This window comes from Nylanderia fulva, unplaced genomic scaffold, assembly GCF_048542155.1.
Source record: "Nylanderia fulva isolate GAGA-0341 unplaced genomic scaffold, ASM4854215v1 Scaffold413, whole genome shotgun sequence".
Taxonomy (NCBI): Eukaryota; Metazoa; Arthropoda; class Insecta; order Hymenoptera; family Formicidae; genus Nylanderia; species Nylanderia fulva.
Genome location: NW_028190492.1, coordinates 6,499 through 22,500, shown reverse-complemented (window position 1 = coordinate 22,500; position 16,002 = coordinate 6,499). Strand labels below are relative to the sequence as shown.

Genomic DNA, 16,002 nt, shown 5'->3' with positions numbered 1-16,002 from the left:
GCCATGCTCCTTCTGCAGGCCACGTCTCAACCTGTATAGCCTTTTCTTGAAGATTGTTAGCTCCCTAGTCCACTACGAGTTGGACTTCCTAAACTGCTTTTTTCTTGGCATTGAGGCCTTGCATGCCTCGCTAAGGACAACTGCGAGCTTTTCGGCCATTTCCTCTACTTCCTCCGCCGACCTCAACTCGAGCGCCTCCAGCATGGACCCTGAAAGATCAGCGAGAGTCCCGGAAAACCGTTCCCAGTCGGCCCGACGGGTGTCGAATCTCATGTTCGCGGCACCCCCGGCGTCCCGCCCCTTCGGCACTCTGAGCCTGATGTCGATGGAGTTGTGGTCGCTGGTTGTCCAATTGTCCCGTACCTTCCATTCCCTGATGAAACGGGTCATGGAGGGCGACGCCAAGGTCACATCGATATATGATGAACCTCTTGCCGTCCAAAAGGTGGGTTTCTGGCCAGCATCGTTGACCACCTCTATACCAGATGCCCGGATGAGGTCTTCGACTTTCGCACCTCTTTCGTCCGCCTCCTGGGGACCCCACAGCGGCGATCGGGCATTGGCATCTATCGCAACTATCAATCTCTTCCCCCTCAGCGAATGAAACACCATTTCGAGGTGCCTGAGGTGCTTCTCTATTTCTTCGCAGTACTGAAAGTAGCACGAAGCCACATAGAAGGAGAAGCCAGGTGCTTGCACTTCTGCACAGACGCAGTGAGCTGTGCTGAGCTGCGAGATAAACAGTAGCTGAAATTGAGAGTTGCAGGCTGCCACCGCCGCCCACGGGCGTTGCGAGCGTACGGCGGCCACTCTCATTCCCAATCCTAGCCCAACGAAGGTGTGACCCGTGTCCCGCTTCCTGACACATGGTTTCCTGCAATAACAAGATGTCAAGTCGCTTTTCGACGACGAGCTGACGCACCTCTCCCGTGACTTTAGCCGAACGTCTCATGTTCAGCTGCAGGATTCTCACCCCCGTGGTCGCCAGTAAGAAATTTCCGGTCGAAGTAAAAGAAGAGGAGCTTGCCGCGCTTTGGAGCGGCCCGGCTCGATCCGATAGTTTATGAGTGTGGGTTGGGGTTCTAGGGGGTTCGCGGAGCTAATTTCAGCGTTATTTACGGCGCTGGTCGCGGAACTAATCACGGAGCTAATCGCGGTGCTAATCCCTGCTCTATTCTCGTGGTTTTTTCCGCGGTTTTTCCTTAAATCTACGTTCGGTTTTAGCCGGTTGATGAACACCGGCCTGGGCTTTCTCGCGGTCGCGTCGCATCTAGCTAGTTCAACTCGGACAGCACGAAGGCCGCAGCCACTATGTGCTTCCTGGGCTACTGTCCCACCCGACAGGAAGCGATTTGCCAGGCGGGCACTCCTTCTCACCAAAGAATTGAAAATACTCATTTTGTTCCCACGAGTGCGGTGGAAGAGGGGATCAAGCGACGCAGAGCCACCACTACGCCACCAAGCCTAAGTACACCGGGAGGGCGGCAGATATCCCCGGCGGACCGTTAGCGGCCGCGATCTTACCGTCTACCCGACCATTCATGCCCTCGGCACGGTACCTAACACCTTAACATTAAGACGAGCGCCATTGTTAGGAAACGCCTACCTATTCATCGGCATTCCACCCGAAGCAGACGAACGAACGAGACAAAGTAAAGCGAACGAAACGACCGGAGCAACGACGAGGATACCGATGATGATGTTCCTGAAAAGAAAAGAGGTCGCCCTTTGGTCCCCACGCCCCCGGGCCAAAAACCGGGAGGCGCGGGGCCCATCAGGCGCAGACAGAGACCCCTGCTCCTCTACCATCAAACCGCAGCATGAGGGAGGCGAGCGGAAATGTGATGGGTCTCCGGGAAGGCGGAACTTGGTGTTGGTAGGACAGGGATTGGAATAGATAGGTACGGGCAGCGCACTCGTGCCACCCCCAGCACTCCAGTCCTCGGATGAGGAAAAAGTTTCGCTGTGCGGGCGACCCCGAGTGCGCCCCTCCGACACATCCATGTGCGCGTGCTACTTGTGAGCCATTTGGTCAGTGACGCCGACTCGTAGCAATGCAGTGTGTAGGCCTGAGGGTGGAAGACCTGAAAATAATAATAAGCTCCCTTCATTCGCCGCGGCGTGTTGCTTTAGAATCTTGGAGAGTTTTTGGGGTTCCCGGCACTACTCGGGAGACTTTTAACGCTTGTGGACACTCGCTGGCCATGATGTGGCCGGAGGTCCCTCCCATTCCTTTCAATCCCTTGCTTTGTTGTCCCCAGGGCCGCACCCATTGCATTTTACGTTTTCTGTCAGTCTCAACACGCGTCGCGGCAGCCCCCGACAGCGACGCCGAAGCGCACCCCAGGGGCCGAGTCCCCACGCGGCGTGTTGCTTTGCAATCCTACATTGGGTTCAACTGGGTCCTTAAGGCGTGTTGCCTTTAGCCCTTTTTTTTTTTTTGAAACCCACCGCGTGGCCAGCCTCGTGAGTTGCACCGAAGTGCATCCCAGGGGGGCCGAGTCTCCACGCGGCGTGTTGCTTTTCAATCTTGCGTTGGGTTCATCTGGGTCCTTAAGGCGTGTTGCCTTTAGCCCTTTTTGAAACCCACCGCGTGGCCAGCCTCGTGAGTTGCACCGGAGCGCACCCCAAGGGCCGAGTCGCCACGTACTGCTTTTCCGGATGCTTTGCTGACTTCCAACGCGCACTGCCTGACTTCCTTCCGTCCTCAAGGTCTGGGCCCATAGCCCGTGGGACCGGGTCCATTTTGCCCTCAGTCTGGGTGACTGCCCCTTCGGACAACTTCCGGCGAACCTCCCCGCGTGCCGCATGCCGCAGAGAGAAACACCGAGTGTTCTTAGATTGTTCCACTGCATGTCCGATCCATCGAGCCAGGTTTCCAGCCACAAACGTATGCGGCGTCCCGTTAGGGACACGCTTGCGACCTTCGCCCCGACACTCGACAGACCCGGCATGCGCGCCTGGGAACAATCCGTATTTTCGAGGCTCACAGAGTTTGTAAGGGGAAGCGGCGAGCTTCGGGCCGAACACTCTGGGGCCAAGTCTTAGGACACCAGTTTTTGGGCTATCGGTTTGTTTACCGATTTTGCGTTTTCATTTCCTAGACTGTTTGTCCAGAGTTTGTGCTGGTCAATCTAGTCATTCGCATGTTTCACTTTTATTTTAAACTCTTCTTCGACTCCTCGACATTCACGCCTCGGTCCCGGCTCTGCGTGCAAAACAAGCAAGAGGGAGCCACGCTACTACACACTAGGTGTGCGCGCCACATATGAGCCATTCGGTCTTGCGACTCCGACTCGTGGCAATGCTGTGCTAGTAAGTAGATAGGGACAGTGGGAATCTCGTTAATCCATTCATGCGCGTCACTAATTAGATGACGAGGCATTTGGCTATGTTTTGTCTACGGTGCGCGACGACTGCTATACAATCACAGTCGCTAAGTTGCCACCGACAACGATATTGCAGAGCTGTTTACTGTTGGTGTTCGCAGTCAACACCCTGGAGCGTGAAGGTCGGAGCTAGCCAAAGGCAGCTTGTACTTCACCTCGACCATTCACGCAATCATTCAAACTCGCGCAATTGATGCGGAGGCCCCCAACTCTACGCGCCATCCATCATGCACCACCAGATGAGGCGACGTTCCGCCTTCCTTCGTTATAACGCGATGTCATTGCGTTAAAACGTTTCCAGTTCAGCCATGAGCCCCACAAAACTCGAGTGGTCAACGTTCAGAGCTGGGCGGACGTTAAACCCAGCTCTCGCAACTCAGACTCGCTTCGCGAGCTCCAGACACCTCGCCACGAAATTGTAATGGCGGTAAAACGAACATTATTTCGAGGTACTCCTGTGCGCTCCGCCACAGCGGCTGCCAGATCATTACATGATCGGTACTTCTCCACCTTACGCTCGTGGGACATCTCCAACGCGGTTTCGCTAGACACTACTTGCGCGTCTACGACCACTGCCTCACCACCCTTAGCGATGGTCAGGTCGGGCCGCCTCCGGCCGGCAGACGTCGAATACGCTTGTTCCGCATCGATGCGCCATCCCTTCTGCTGTAAATAGCCACCAACTTGACGGCATAGGTCGTCATGCCGCAGGATTCTCCCTCCGTGCGTTCTGAAGCAGCGTTGCACGCAGTGAGTCGGCGTCTCGGTTTCGGGACAACCGGCACGACAGCGATTATCGCGCCCATCACGACCTCGGGAGCATCTTGCTCTAGACGGTATGCAGTTAGCCCGTATGTGGTGATAGTGCACGTAGTCGGCACCTGGGATGGCATCGGCGCCAGCCGATACCCAGTAGGAGCTCAGGTTGGAGGCCGCAACCTCTCTGAGTCCACTCCCATCGCACGACTCGCGCAACCAGGCCGCACACTGCTGTCTGAGCTCAGCGGTTGTAGTCACTCTATGGCCCCGCACTCGCATCTGGTTTTCACACCAAACAAGCTGCCTAGCCACATACGTGGTTTCGGCAGCCGCGCATGCTGCGGGCAGAGTACTCCGACACAACCGCTGCAGTCGGTTATGCTTCAGAATTGGGATCAAAGTTCTCAATAGAGGCATTCCAAGCCCGCCACACTGTATCGGCGCATGCAGGTATCCAGCAGGAACATTATGGGGAAAACGCAGCCATCGTCGCACCGCAGTGCGTACGATGATATTCTTACCCTTGAGGGTTTTGGCCGAGACCGTACCCACTGTCCATCGGTGATAATACCGTGGAAGGAGACAGTTACGCAACAACCTCAGCCGCTGTTGCGGCTTAAGAGGTGCCCTCGTGAGTTGCTCGATGGCCTGAGCTAAGGGTGGATCGCTTGCGAGTTCCCTAGCACCTGTGTACTCGCAGCCCAGATACGTCCAGGCATCGACCAGGGATCTTTGCGGTATCATCTCTCCCCCCACGGTAAAATAAGGTGTGGTGTCCACCTTCACCTTCTTGTCTCTGCTGGACGCCGCCATGAACAGCACTCCGGTCTTTCTCGCGTTGATCTCGAGCCCATTTCGCATAAAGGCGTCATTGAAGCCGTGTCAAGTTCTCCTGCAGACCATCTCTGGTAGAGGCCAGGAGCACAATGTCGTCTGCGTAGCCCAGTGCATTGATAAGCCGGCCACCCAACCGATAGCCAACGTCCTCCGAGAGAATTCCTAGTGCTCTATCTACGACCAGATTGAACAGCAGGGGCGACAACGGATCACCCTGTCTCACGCCACGGCCGATCTTGATGGCCGACACTTCCTTAGCGCTGACCTCCTGCAACTCGGTCAGCGCATTCGAATAGACAGCCCTTACGTACTCTCTAAACTCCCGAGGGAGCCCCAGCTCATCGAGAGTCGTATGAATAGCAGCGTGCGCAACCGTATCGAAATCTTTCGACAGATCGACGCACGCCACTTGCAGAGAACGATAGCGCCTCCGGGCGTCCCAAAGCACGGATAAAAGGACTGTGACGTTCTCACATACCCCGTCCACCGGCCGGAACCCCCTTTGGCGCCTTTCGAAGATGTCGAGGGCTGCCAATCTCTTTGCCAATATCTTGTGGAAATGTCTTATTATAACGAATCCTATGCTGAGAGGTCGGTACTCCGTCGGACCTGGCCGATCGGACATACCCCCCTTCTCAAGGAATACCGTTCTGGTTGTGGCGATTGATGAGGGGATCGTCTCTGCCAGGAGCAGCAAATTGAACAAAAGCGCACGAAGAATCGCAGGAACAGCGTTCCACATCCTCGGCGTAATCTGGTCCAATCCGGGCACAGTGCCAGTCCTTACGGAAATCTTGTTCACCTCTGCAGGTGTTACAGGATCCCAGAGCAAGGTCTTATCCGCCACAGGAACTGGATCCGTGGCAGCGCCATCGCCGAGACCTTCGAGGTGACACCGCCGCAACTGCGGTGCTCTTCGCGTTCCAAACCCTATCTCCCTGCTAGAGGTTTCCAGGGAACTCGAACGCTTATACAGAAAAGAAAACTCTTCCCGGATCTCCCGACGGCGTTTCCAGGTCATTTTGGGTTACCCCGACGAACACTCTTACGAGGGCCCGAATTGTATGCAGGTTCCGCTGCCTGGTTCCGGAATAGGAACCGGATTCCCTTTCGCCCGACGGGCGTGTGTCTTTCGTATAATATTTATTATTATTTCTCGACACTCGAGTATATTGTACGCCGTCATTGACATAGGATTTCTCCTAGGGCTTAGGATCGACTGACTCGTGTGCAACGGCTGTTCACACGAAACCCTTCTCCACGTCAGTCCTCCAGGGCCTCGCTGGAGTATTTGCTACTACCACCAAGATCTGCACCGACGGCGGCTCCAGGCAGGCTCGCGCCCAGACCCTTCTGCGCTCACCGTCGCGACCCTCCTACTCGTCAGGGCTTCGTGACGACGCGAGAGAAGACTAACGCCCGCTCCCGGTTGCCGCCCCACTTGCCGCTGACGGCAGAGTATAGGCTCGACGCTTCAGCGCCATCCATTTTCAGGGCTAGTTGCTTCGGCAGGTGAGTTGTTACACACTCCTTAGCGGATTTCGACTTCCATGACCACCGTCCTGCTGTCTTAAGCAACCAACGCCTTTCATGGTGTCCCATGAGCGTCGAGTTGGGCGCCTTAACTCTGCGTTTGGTTCATCCCACAGCGCCAGTTCTGCTTACCAAAAATGGCCCACTTGGCACTCTGATCCGAAGATGCTCGTGGCTTCATAATTCAAGAAAGCCAGAGATCTCACCCATTTAAAATTTGAGAATAAGTTGAGGTCGTTTCGGCCCCAAGGCCTCTAATCATTCGCTTTACCAGATGAGACTCGCGCGCGTTCCGTGCGGAACGGCCGAGTGCCAGCTATCCTGAGGGAAACTTCGGAGGGAACCAGCTACTAGATGGTTCGATTAGTCTTTCGCCCCTATACCCAGTTCCGACGATCGATTTGCACGTCAGAATCGCTACGGACCTCCATCAGGGTTTCCCCTGACTTCGTCCTGACCAGGCATAGTTCACCATCTTTCGGGTCCCAACGTGTACGCTCTGGGTGCGCCTTTTCTCGCGATGAAAACGAGACGCCCCGGGAGTGCGAGGCCGCATCGCGACGCGGCCCATCCTCCCTAGGTCGACGGCCAGGGCCGACCTTCACTTTCATTACGCCTTTAGGTCTCGCGACAGGTCCCAATGACTAGCGTACATGTTAGACTCCTTGGTCCGTGTTTCAAGACGGGTCCTAAGAGTACCCAAAGAAGTAGCGTCGCCGACCGGTATCGGTCTCCCGCAAGACAGCGGGAGACGTTCGCAGGCCTGTCGAAGGTGTACCGTACTGTAACCAACAGCGGGCCAGGACCGGGGACGGCGCGAAGTCCGTAACCTCCGAGTACCGTGGCGCGCGCTTGCGACGGTCTCGACGCACCGTGAATAGTGCGGCCTGATACCTTGCGCGTACCGCCGAGCAGCCGGCCGGGCGACCGAGGGTTTGTCGCGTGCCGTTTTACCGGCGATGCGACAGACACCGCACCCGGGCCGTAGACCGGCACCCAGCGGGTCGCGACGTTCTACTTGGGGAGAAGTGCACGACGACGAGCGCCGGACATCGGCGCACGGTAGCGTGCCCGCGCGCGAGCCGCAAGGACTCCGCGGGACATCGCCGACCGACGCGAAGCCAGCGCCGCTGACGATGAATCTCCCCGTTCGATCTTTTGGGTTTCTTAGGTTTACCCCTGAACGGTTTCACGTACTCTTGAACTCTCTCTTCAAAGTTCTTTTCAACTTTCCCTCACGGTACTTGTTCGCTATCGGTCTCGTGGTCGTATTTAGCCTTAGATGGAGTTTACCACCCACTTAGAGCTGCACTCTCAAGCAACCCGACTCTAAGGAGAGATCCTCCCGAGGCGCGCACCGGTCGCTACGGGCCTGGCACCCTCTACGGGTAAGTGGCCCCATTCAAGATGGACTTGGACGCGACGCGGCACCTCGGGATAAGCGGATCCTCCCAAACACCACATTTCCCTGCGGCGGAACCGCGGGATTCGGTGCTGGGCTTTTTCCTGTTCGCTCGCCGCTACTAAGGAAATCCTGGTTAGTTTCTTTTCCTCCGCTTAATAATATGCTTAAATTCAGCGGGTAATTTCGCCTGCTCTGAGGTCGTCGCATAGTGAGTTTTCGTAGCCGTTTGCCTCCTCCGCGTCGCTCATCGTCGTCTCTCCTCTATAATATATATTAATAAGAGGGAGAGAGAGAGAGAGCGTCGAACGAGAGAGCAGCAGCGGCAGCACACGAAATACGCGAGAAGGCAAATCGCCGGGGCGCTAACCGCACACACACTCGTTGGTGGTAATGGAGACGATATATCGCGGGGTTCGAGATTCTCGGCTCTCCCTTCTCTTTTATATACGAAATTCGGGCGGAATCGATTCGACGAGTACACGACGCGGCGCGCCGGTCCCCTTTTTTCGCTTTACGAAAATTTCGTGGACTCGGACACGCGGTCGGCTCGCGATTCAAAACCCTTCTCCGTAAAGAGGTAAAGGATTACGAATGCTCTCTCCGCCGGACGACGACGCGCCGTATATTTCTCCGTAATACCGTTATGTGTGCGGGCAAGGGCGCCTCGGCATAAGACGCGCGAGCGCTATCGCACCGAGAGACGCGGCACAGAGTGCGAGAGCAGTCCGGTCAGTCTGTGTGATGTACAGAGAGGAGAGACGGTGAGACAAGCGCTACCTACTTTCGGGAGACAACGACGCACGCGCCGCTCTAGGGAAAGCGGTGCCATTCACCGTCCTGACCCTTTTTTTGGCCGTTTGTTGCTCCCTTCGCGCGCGCTCTTACTCTCATCCCATTTCTCCTCGGCTCTCGCGTACACACACGACTTGGATACACAAACACGCTCCCCCTCTTAATTCGCGCAGCATTCTCTGGGCGCGCGTTCGCCAACGTTTTACACGCTTGTGCGCTTCTCCTCCTCATTATTATTATTATTTCGGTGTGTCATTTCAGACGACGCCAGGATTTGCACCGCGGCCGGTCGGCGCGGCACAGACACCTCGGGCGAACGTCCAACGATCGCTCGTACGCCCATTGTAAGCGTTGCACAGGGCACAGGCGATGCGCGCGCCATTCTCTGGTCGCCCGCGTCGTGGCCGTGCGCGCTTTTCGGGCGCAAGCAGTTTAGGGGTACTAGAACGACCCTCAGCCAGGCGTGGTCCGGGAATTGTATCCGTGGACCGCAATGTGCGTTCGAAATGTCGATGTTCATGTGTCCTGCAGTTCACAAGTTGACGCGCAATTAGCTGCGTTCTTCATCGACCCACGAGCCAAGTGATCCACCGTTCAGGGTAATCGTTCGAAATTTTTGCGTTCGCGAAGAAACGCGCTTCTCGTTCAACCATCGTGGTCTCTTCTCTCGGACGAGGGAGAGAGAATAATCGTGGTGGCTCTTCGATCAGCCTGTCCGCGCGCATCTGAGGACGCGCGCGGATCGCCGCCTCCCGCCAGGGAAGGCTACGGCACAAAGATAGAGTTGTGTGTTTCTCGTTCGGAGCGTCTCTCCCGCAACGGGAGAGCCGAGGCGGAAGCTCTTTGAAGAAACCGTCGGACCGACACAGTTGACAGATTGGTCGAAATATCATCGATCCCTTCTCTGTGTTATATATATATTATAATAATATATGGGGGTCCTCTCGCTCGGCACTCGCGGTCGCACACCGTGTGTTCTCGGCACGCTGACCGCTGCCCCGCGACAACGGGGAGGGCGCGCGTCGACGAACGTCGTGGGTGCTGCACACACGCGTGCGCGGGCATAGGTTACCACCGGTTCGCGCTCAACGCCGAATCGACGCTCTGTGTGTGTGTGGCCGGAGAATGGCACACACACGAGCGTGATCGCGAAGCGTCTCGCTCCGAATCGTCGTCGAACACCGCCGGGCGCGCTGCTCTGCTTGCCGACTACTTTCGGTCAGAGAGGCGCGACGGCGTCCGTCGTTATATTCAAAACACAATCAACAAATTCCGTCAAATCCGTTATTTTCTTTTTCTCTGAGAGCGCCTTTTCAGCGCGTCCATTCAGTCGCCGACTGCTGCGAGCGCGCGTTCTCTCCCAAAAGATAGGACTCTCGACGCAGAGCAGGACCTCCGGAACGTTAATGATCCTTCCGCAGGTTCACCTACGGAAACCTTGTTACGACTTTTACTTCCTCTAAATGATCAAGTTTGGTCATCTTCCCGGCAACATCGGCAATGCCGAGACATTGCCGCGCACCAGTCCGAAGACCTTCACTAAATCATTCAATCGGTAGTAGCGACGGGCGGTGTGTACAAAGGGCAGGGACGTAATCAACGCGAGCTTATGACTCGCGCTTACTGGGAATTCCTCGTTCATGGGGAACAATTGCAAGCCCCAATCCCTAGCACGAAGGAGGTTCAGCGGGTTACCCGGGCCTTTCGGCCAGGGAACACACGCTGATTCCTTCAGTGTAGCGCGCGTGCGGCCCAGAATATCTAAGGGCATCACAGACCTGTTATTGCTCAATCTCGTGCGGCTAGAAGCCGCCTGTCCCTCTAAGAAGATTTGTTTGTACGTTGGTAGTAAAAACCCGCCAGCCGAAGCCGAGGGCCTTCGCGATACCATAAGGTACGCCTATTTAGCAGGCTAGAGTCTCGTTCGTTATCGGAATTAACCAGACAAATCGCTCCACCAACTAAGAACGGCCATGCACCACCACCCACCGAATCAAGAAAGAGCTATCAATCTGTCAATCCTTCCGGTGTCTGGGCCTGGTGAAGTTTCCCGTGTTGAGTCAAATTAAGCCGCAGGCTCCACTCCTGGTGGTGCCCTTCAGTCAATTCCTTTAAGTTTCAGCTTTGCAACCATACTTCCCCCGGAACCCAAAAGCTTTGGTTTCCCGGAAGCTGCCCGCCGAGTCATCGAGGAACTTCGGCGGATCGCTAGCTGGCATCGTTTATGGTTAGAACTAGGGCGGTATCTGATCGCCTTCGAACCTCTAACTTTCGTTCTTGATTAATGAATGAGGGAGAGAATGAGAGCGTTGCGGAAGTGAGTGAGATAGCGTGTATGAGAGTAATTGGTGCGAGACTCCGTAAATTCCTGTTTACGGAGACGAACAAAATTTCAAAGAGTGCGAGTGAGAAAATACTGGACATTGTGGGAGAATATGAGGAACAGATGATGAAAATGTTGTGCAAAAATGAGAGAATACAGGGGAAACTGGATGAGTGTATGCGTCGAGCGAGTCGGGATTTAGCCTACGGCGGAAGTGGAATGAGCTATGCGAGCGTGAGTGCGAAAAATGTTGAAAAGAGCGTGATTGAAAAGGTACAGGAAGTGAATGTGAAAACGAGTGAAAACGAAAGAGAAGAGTTATGCGGTAATAGTGAGAGCGGATGATGCAAGTGCGAGTGTGACAAGTGAGGAAGTAAAGGCGAGAATGATGAAGCATGTGAGCAAGTCACTGAATGTGCGTGTGAAAAGCGGTGAGGAAAGTGAGGAATGGAAGGTGTAGCGATTGAGACGGTGAGCGAGAGTGAGTTGAAAAGAATAAGAGAGTGTGGTCAGTTTAAGAATGCTGGCCTAAAGGTTGAGCTGCCTCGCAAGATAGGCCCAAAGATCATCTTGTACGATGTGCCGAATGATATGGCGAGTGAAGTGTTAATGAGAGAAATGTATGAGAGGAGCTTGAAAGGGCGAGTGGATGAGAGAGTATTTATGGAACGTGTGCGTGTTGTGAGTAGGAATGCGAAGAAAGATGCAACCTGCGGAAATGTGATATTAGAAGTTACGAGTGCAATAAGAAATGTGCTCTGTAGTGACGGACGAGTGTTTGTGCATTAGAAGGCCTTTAGGGTGAAAGAGTTTTTCAGTGTGCTGAGGTGCCACAAGTGCTTCGCATTTGGGCACATGATGCGGCAATGCACCGAAAAGGAAAGACTGTGCCAAAAATGTGGATGTGTAGGACACATGATGAGAGATTATAAAAAGGAAAGTGTGTGTAGAAACTGTAAGCTGAAAGAGACCTGTCCGAAGTGTGTCCGGAATACGTGAGAGCGTTAGAGAGAGAGAAAGCGAGAATAAATGACGAATGAATGGTGCGTGAATGTGGTGCAGTATAACTGCCAGAGAGCGTATGCGATTATGTGTGATCTGGGTGAGATGATGCGCGAACGTCGAGTGAATGTAGCACTGCTGCAAGAACCGTATGAAAGGCATGGACGTGTGGTGGGCTTGCCCATAGGTATGGATGTGATTGTGTGCGAAAGTGGGACGGTGAAAGCAGCAGTGGTGGTAAATGACTCTAGGTTAGACGTGATGTACGTGAGAGAGTGTACGAATAAGCTTGAAGTGAGTGTGTGGTTGAAGGGGGACTTTGGCGAAATGTATGTGGCGTCCATGTATTGCCAGTATGGTAAGTGTATCGAGCCGTACTTGGCGTACATGGACAGAGTATGTGAGACGGCCGGGAGAAAGCGTCTGCTGATAGGTATGGATGCGAATGCCGTGCCGTCTCTCCCTTGTGGTATAGCAAGGGTGGAGGCAGCAGAGAGAGTGAAGCGCGTGGTAGAGTGATTGAGGAATGGATGATTGCGAGTGGGATGAATGTTGTTGAATGAGCCAAGCGAGTTTTACTCGTTCAGCGGGCCGAATGGGGAGAGTGACATCGATGTCACTTTCGTGAACGGCGTGAATGGAAGGGTGCCGGTATGAGTGGGAAGTAAAGCCCGACTGGGGAGTGAGTGACCATAACGTATTGTTAATACGGATGGTACACAGAGAGAATGTAGGTACGAATGAGGGCTGGTAGAAGCGTAGATGGGTGTGCAAGGACGTAGACTGGGAAGGATATATGTGTGATATGCGAGAGAGTGCGTTAGAGGATGCAGCGAGCGCCATAGACAAAGCGGATGCGCAGAGCTGTGTAGAGCGAATGATGAAATGGATCCATAGTGCGAATGATCGTGGATGAAGAGGTGTAAACCTGTGTATGCTAGGAAACTTGTGATCTCATATTTTGAAATTTAATTTCAATACCCCTTTAACCCCCCTACGGAAAATAAATAAATGAATGCAAGAGAAAAATATAGATCCGAAAATCGCTGAATCGGGAATCGAACCCGAGACCTTTCGCTTGCCGGGCGACTGCTCTTCCAGCTGAGCTATTCAGATCCTTTCGATTCTATACTTTTCTCTGTTATATATATTAATGTTGGTAAACAAACGCATTTTTTAAGCCAGCGTGTCTCAAATATAAGAGTTTTAACAAGGCTCTGTAATATATAAATATAAATTTAACGTATAAGACGGGCAACAAGAGCCAAATCGCGGGTGACAATGCGTTATCCTAACGAAACTAAATAATTTTTCGTTAGAATTAAAATACCGGTGCACAAGGCACCAAATTTTTACTTGGACACGGCCAAGATTTTAAATATGAAATAATCTCATATTTTGAGATTTAATTTCAATACCCCTTTACCCCCCCTACGGAAAATAAATAAATGAATGCAAGAGAAAAATATAGATCCGAAAATCGCTGAATCTGAATATAAGTATGTTTTGCGGGAGTATAAGGAGAAAATGCGAAGAGTGAAAGAAGAGAATTGGAAGCAATTTGTGTGCGTGACTGGGAAGAGGGATCCATGGAGCGATGTATATAAGGTGTGCATGAGAAAGCGTGATAGGGTAAGATTAAGTGGTATAAAAGTGGGTGATAGAGTGACGAGTACATGGAAAGAAAGCGCGGATGAGCTAATGAAGAGATTCTTCTCGGCAGCAAGGACGAACGTGGCGATAGACGCCAGAGGAAACGTGAGGGAAGAAGAAAAGCAGTTTGAATGGAGCGAAGTGGATGTGGCAGTGAGATCGATGAAAGTGGGTAAGGCACCTGGTATGGATGGTGTGAGTGCTGAGATGTTGCGAGCGATTTGGCGTGCTGTCCCGGTATGGATGAAAAGAATGTATGATGTATGTCTGAATACAGCGTGTTTCCCCCCGGCGTGGAAGACTGCGCGGGTGGTAGTGTTATTGAAGTCCCCCGATAAACCTAGGTCGGACCCTGGGTCTTATAGGCCCATTTGACTGCTGTCCGTGCTGGGGAAAGTGTTGGAGCGAATGATGGTAGGAAGACTCGAGCGAACGATGTGTGGAAGAATGTGTGACGCCCAGTACGGATTCGTAAGGAATCGGTCGACCGAGGATGCATGGAATCGAGTGCATGACTGGGTGAATGGGTCGGAGAGAAAGTATGTGTTAGGAGTGTTCGTGGACTTTCAAAGGAGCGTTTGATAATCTAGAGTGGGAATGTGTGATCGAGAAATTGCGTGAGGTTGAATGTGAAGAAATTGAATTATGGAAGAGCTATTTTAGCGGCAGGCGTGTATGCATGATGGGTGCGTGTGACACAGTGTGGAAAGACGTAAAGCGTGGCTGCCCGCAGGGCTCCATCTGTGATCCATTTATATGGAACCTAATGATGGATGAACTGTTGTGGCGGCTGCGTGAGAGTGAATGTAAAATGGTTGCGTACGCGGATGACTTGTTGTTGGTCGTGGAAGGACTAAGTGGATGAGAATGGTGTACGAATGGGGAGTGAAAGTAGGTGTGAGTGTGTCTGAGAACAAGACTGTGATGATGTTGATGAAAGGTAGTATGGCTGGGACGAGGCCTCCCAATGTACGAGTGAATGATAGATGCGTGAGGTATGCGAGAAGCGTGAAATATCTGGGTGTTTGTGTGAGTAAAAGGATGAACTACAGGTTGCATCTGGAGTGTCTGAGAAAGAAATGTATGAATGTGGTGGGAAAATTAAGACGCGTGTTGAGAAGTGAGTGGGGTTTGCAAAAGAAAGCTGTGACTGTGTTGTATAAAGGTCTGTTCATGTCGTGTGTGATGTATGGAGCGAGTGTATGGTATGGAGTGATGAGATTTGAATATGCGAGGGAGCTCATAAATAGGTGACAGCGAGTGGTGTTGAGTGCGTGTCTGAATGTATGTAGAACGGTCTCCACGGCGGCCATGCAAGTCCTTATGGGTGGCTTGCCGTGGGACCTGGAGTGCGTGAGAAGAGGAGTGTTGTATAAGGTGAGAAAGGGAATTAGTATGAGTGAGTATGATGTAGTGAATGATAGTGACTTGCGTGAGAGAGGTGTGGATGGATGTATGGAATTGGTGAGTGAAAGGCTGTATGAGATGTGGCAGAATAGATGGAATAAATGCGAGAAAGGAAGAGTGACGTATGAATTTATAAAGAATGTAAGGTTCGCGGGTGAGTGCCGAGAGTTCGAGCCTGGCTTGAGCCTGGGCTGTATTCTGACAGGGCATGGAAGTTTGAATGAATTCCTGTATAAGCGTGGTCTGTTTGAGAGTGAGAGCTGTGCATGCGGAGCGGAGAGAGAGAATTAAAAGCATGTGTTGGTTGAGTGTCCAATGTATGGTGATGTAAGGAACCTGAGTGAGTGGGGTGTGATTGTGCGAAAGAATGGCAGTGTGGATGTGAGTCGCATGTTGGAATGTAAGGAAAGGTATGAAAGTGTTGGTGTGTATGCAAAGATTGTATTTCAGAGAAGGAGGGCGCTGCTGAAAGGAGGATAAGAGAAGCCGATGTTCCCGAGGAACATAGGCCGACCACTGCCTGGGAGGTGTAGGCCTCCGAAAGCTGGGAGTGGTCTCGGCCACGAAGATCCAACCAGTGATCTTGACTGGTACCACGGGAGTCGGGGATTCGTCCCTCGTCCCGGCAATTGAGGTCGGACTCGTGGGGGTAGTGGTTGAAGCCGCATGCTGGTTAGGAGCTCTCGGGCCTCGACGGGTGAGCAGCGTATCTGCTCGGGCACCAGTCCTGCACAGCTGGTAGAGCGTTGGACAGGCGCTCGCCCCAACCGGTGGGTTGCCGAAGAGTCCTACAAACTCGGAGGCGCTACTGGTAGTTCCTGGCCTGCTGGAACGAGCTGATTGGGCTTATCCCAATTCCGCACCCATGGGGGTCGTGTGATTAAGCTCTCTGAGCAGGTACC

The 16,002-nt window shown here is 53.2% G+C and overlaps 1 non-coding gene and 2 pseudogenes across 1 annotated transcript; all 3 read right to left on the bottom strand.

Moving 5' to 3' along the window:
- Nucleotides 1–6,287: 6,287 nt before the first annotated feature.
- On the bottom strand, nucleotides 6,288–7,188 carry LOC146721776 (large subunit ribosomal RNA; annotated as a pseudogene; the record flags this gene model as incomplete).
- Nucleotides 7,189–9,162: 1,974 nt separating this feature from the next.
- Nucleotides 9,163–9,317, bottom strand: LOC114931364 (5.8S ribosomal RNA). Its single transcript, XR_003819661.1, has one exon. It is a non-coding gene; the product is annotated as a 5.8S ribosomal RNA (ribosomal RNA).
- An 810-nt stretch (nucleotides 9,318–10,127) lies between these two features.
- LOC146721775 (small subunit ribosomal RNA) lies at nucleotides 10,128–10,857 on the bottom strand (annotated as a pseudogene; the record flags this gene model as incomplete).
- Between the last annotated feature and the right edge of the window lie 5,145 nt (nucleotides 10,858–16,002).